Genomic DNA, 4,545 nt, shown 5'->3' with positions numbered 1-4,545 from the left:
CCTCACATCCCTCTCGCCCCGCACGAAGCAGGCTGAGGCCGGGGGAAAGCGGTTCCCGGTGAGCGTGGCGGTCCCGCTCGCCGCCGGCCCGGAGCCCTCCGCTGCCCGGGGAGCAGCGGCGGCGGCCCCTCGGCGGGAGCGGGCGGCCCAGCCCGGCCATCGCCCGGGGCCGCGGCAGCTCCCTCGCAGCGGCGCGGTGAAAAGCGCCGGTTTCGTGCTCAAGGAACCTCAGGGCGCTTTCTCTCCTGGTGCACCTGAATTGCTGTCGCTCTAATTAGTTTTGCTTTGAAACGGCTCGTCGGGGAGTTCACAGGTGATACCAATTTCTGGAAGCAAAGCGATGCTTAATTTAGTTCACGTGCAAACTTTGTGGAGTAATTTCGTGATGCTGTGGCAACGGGGAGAAAAGGAAGGAAGCGTGTGTAGTTCTATTCCATGATACTGCTTTGTTGTAGTTTAGGTAAGGGTTAGCCCTTTGCTGACAGGTACAAATTCGGAGCAGAGTTACAGCATAAGTCTTTCCAACTCGTTATCCATAGGTGGTATTTCAAATACAGCTGTAGTACTTTGCAGATCTACCCTGACGGCCTGTTCACAGTCACTCAGTCACTTGTTCCTCTAGTCCATACTAGAAGCCAGAGCTGTCATCAAAATGCCTTCCTGAGGCTTTCCATCAAGTAAATGTAATACATACCACTTCTTTTCATCTTGTCTCATTTTTTGGTACACTTGGAACAACTTTTGAATGGTGATGGGGCCAGAATCTGCTTAAATTCAGTAGCTGCATCTATAAAGAATAATATTGTTCACTTTCCAACTTCAATGTTGGTTTTCACAGCAGGAAGTATACAGTGTTTTTATGACTACACCCATGTAAGTATCACACATTGGCTATAGAAACACATGTTATTTTAGTAATGCGTTTCTTCATTTTATTTCTGCATTTTGGACAGACTCCAGACTGTGCTGATTGATAAGAACACATCCTTCTCAGTAATCAGAATCTACATTAGAAAAGTCTTAGGTAAGTACATTTTTTCTGAACTTATTTCATTCTTTTACTTATTTCTTATGAAGCAGCATCAACTATTCTGAACTTCATTTGGCTTCTCCAGTTTAGAACTTTGATCTGACCCTTGAAGAATCTTTGTCCCTTGGTCATTGTTACTTTTAATATTGGTAATGCAGATTCTGAGAGTCACAGTTTAAGCCTGTGCATGAACTCCGGATTAGGATCAGCTAGCTCTAGGGAACACATCTTGCTTGTGCATTTCCTGATTTCCTTGCTTCAACAAATATTCCCTGTCATTTATTTTTCCTTACATTTCCTGTTCATGTTTCCATTGGCGAGGCAGATCTCCTCCTTGGTTTTGTTAGGGGTTTTTTTTGCCACATCTGTTACATTTCTGGTCAGGAAACCCAGTACTCCTGAGACTTGTTTATGCTTCCTTTCCCTAAGAATTTTCCATGCTATCTTTTGTACCATTCTGCTGCTGCTTCCTTACTGGGTCGCTTGGTAGCATTTTACTGGCCCAGACAGCTGTGCTAACTACAGCACCTGCTCCGGCGTTATGCAGATATTAAATATTCTTTTTTTTTTTTCCAATTTCCTTGTTTAAAACCTTTGGATATTAGATGATTGTGTATGTGTGCATGTGGTTATTGTACAGATAATGATCTGAACATAAGTGATTCTTCATACAGCCTTTACAAGGGCTTTTTTGCTTCCTCCGGGCCTCTGTATCCTTCAGTAACGACACACCCATCTACCTCTTACATTCCTTTTCAGATGACATGCCCATTCAAGGTAACGCTCGGATAATCTCATTCATGGTGCCATCTCATCTACATTGATTAGACCACTTCCATAAGACGGCATGGCATCTCATGAGTAAGTATATGCCCATCTGTTCTAAACTTAAGCAGTATTTATTAGAGCAAGAACTGTTTTCTTCAGAAAGATGTACTTCAGCTTAACTTTTTTACTGAATAATATAATTAGCTGTTATTGTACCACTTGGTGTAGGCCAAAGCATCTTTCTTCACTGATCTGAAAGTGGTTGAAACTCTAAGAATAAATTCTCATAGTATTGTTGTTAGTATTCTTTGTTTAGAAAATAGTAACTTCCTTCTTTAAACACAAAAATAGGATATGACCACCAGCATTTATAAAATATGATTCAATGTTTAAGTCCATGGAAGAAAACGACACTTCCATCACAATGGGATTGCGTTAAATGATAAGGGTGATCACTGCTAGTGATCACTGCTTTGTATCAAAGCCCTACATATGTTAACTTTTTTCTGAGAATGTCTACATAGGTGAAGATGTGTGGGTGATACCTCTTATAAAATAAAGCATTCAGGATTCCTTGGAAAAATCTCATGCTTTCTGGGTAACTGAGTAACAGTTACACAGTACAGACCAGGAAGAGCATATAGAGTTCCTGTCTCCTGTTTGGGTGTGCACTACACAAAGAGAGTTGAAGTGGTCATTAACTACAGCTACTTGCTTTCGCATACTTCAGTGAAGAAGAGTCATGTATTAAAAGAAAGCTTCTATTCCCCCAAAATAAATGGAGAACAAATAAAATGGAACAGTAAACATGTTACATGAAGTTTCACTATGCAAAGGTATACGTGTGCGTTATACATACACATTTACACTTTAAAAAGCATACAGTTTGTCAAGCAAATTAATAATTTTTATTTGCACTTATGGCAATTGGTTATTGTTTGATAGAGGTTTTTTTATATTATGCTCTTACTAATAGTTCTATATTAATCTAATTTTCAAGGGAACTTCTGGAAAAGTATACTTCCGTAAATGTGGTGGTTTTAACAAATGGGTCAATGCTTAAGATTCTGGGTTTTCTCTGTGTGCATTTCACACCTGTTTGTTTCTCAGGTAGCTAACAGCTTTCAGACTTCAGTTGGCACCTCAGAATGTACACAAAGCCTATCCTCTGTAGCCAACTCTGATGTGGTTTCTTTAATACAAAGACCTGGTGTATATTGCAAAGTTTCACCAAAGTAGCTATGTCAGCATACCTCCCCTGCCAGCCTCTCCAAGCCAGCAAAACTTCTAACGTGGACACAGTCTGCTAGGGGAAAAAAAAAAAGAATGAACTCCTGTCAGCTTAGTTCATGTTGTTTTATAAGTTGATGTAATTTTACTGGCAAGAAAGCTCTGTGAACATCTATAGTAGATGACTGCTCAGACATTAATTTCAGAAACAGCTGTGCTAACCAGAAAATTGCACTACGTTCGTGTCTCAGAAGTTCTTCCCCTTGCAGCAAAGCCAGTGGAATGGGACGTACAAACACTGCTCATCTGCATCAGTACAGTCAGATTACACTTAAACAGTTTGCAGCAGTGATTTGGGAAAAGCCATAGTGTCTAGTTTGCAAAGAGCTGAAGCTGTGTCAGAAGTCACCACGCTAAGAGCTGCTTGTTTCGTCTTCTTTACTGAGGTTAGCGTGCCCCCTCCCAAGCAGACAGTGGGGCAGAAGACACGGGCACACTATAATCAGTTTGTCTCAGGTAGCCTAACCTGCTGATGAAAATGAGGTTTGCTAATACAGCTGACTTTGATCAGGAAAAAAATTGACATTACTGAAAACGGTGGTTGTGTCTGAAGGACAGGACAGAAAAACAAGCTAGTCTTTAAGACTTTCAGTTACTCAACACGGATTTGGAAGATGATTTTTGGCCAAGTTCTGTGGGATAAATAAGTCCTAAAATAGTCATGTAAAATAAACTGGGACCTGATCTGCTCTGATGCTTCAGAATAAGAGTCCAGAATTGCAAAAAGAAGAAAAGAAATTGCTTAATACGGTACGCTCTTATTGGCAAGAGTCGTTCTGGAACAGTTATGTCAGTCTGGCTCCCTGCACGAAGGCTGCTGACAATACCAGAATAATTACCCAGCCAACAAGACGAAAATACACAGGAGTAGCTACAGAGGAAAAAAATATTCTGGAATAGCTCTGCAAAATTTAGCAGTAGGGTAGCGTAGAAGAGTACCGAGAATCATACCCGCACAAAAAGTACTGTTTCTAGCTTAGCTAATTTAACTTGCAGAAATACACAGTAAGATACAGTTTTCTTTTTTCTGTTACTAAAACTGCATGTACATGGAGAGGGTTTTTTGATGTAGATTTTGCCAGAAAACAAAGCTAATAGTTTAATTATAGTTAGATTTCATATTTTGTGAGAGTCTTCCAGCTTGAATTTCCTGTGTCCAATACAGAGGGTGTATGATTTGCTCAAGCTCATCGGGGTAATTTGAAACAGAGCCTAATTATTCTGACATCCTGCTACTGCTTTTAGTCTAAAATGTACCAGTTGTCACCTGATAGGTGTGTGTGTAAATAAAAAAAAAATAAAAAGGCAGTCATATTTCTTAACACCTCTTGAACACATGTTGTTGGTTGTAAATGTTGCTCAGCGCTGTATATTTCACCTTTCCCCCTCTCTGCAGAAGATGAAGCCTACAGAACTTGTTCCACGTATTTTTGAATTGCAGGATCCTCCATTTCCCC

General features: G+C 40.7%; 1 long non-coding RNA gene across 1 annotated transcript; it reads left to right on the top strand.

The window, feature by feature from the left end:
* On the top strand, window positions 1–4,545 carry LOC106890208. Its single transcript, XR_001412476.1, has 3 exons — window positions 1–1,024; window positions 1,790–1,891; window positions 4,485–4,545. It is a non-coding gene; the product is annotated as an uncharacterized LOC106890208 (long non-coding RNA).

The sequence above is a fragment of the Calidris pugnax genome, unplaced genomic scaffold (assembly GCF_001431845.1).
Source record: "Calidris pugnax isolate Ruff unplaced genomic scaffold, ASM143184v1 scaffold111, whole genome shotgun sequence".
NCBI lineage: Eukaryota > Metazoa > Chordata > Aves > Charadriiformes > Scolopacidae > Calidris > Calidris pugnax.
The sequence above is the reverse complement of the archived record's forward strand: the minus strand, read 5'-3'. Positions and strand labels throughout refer to the sequence as shown.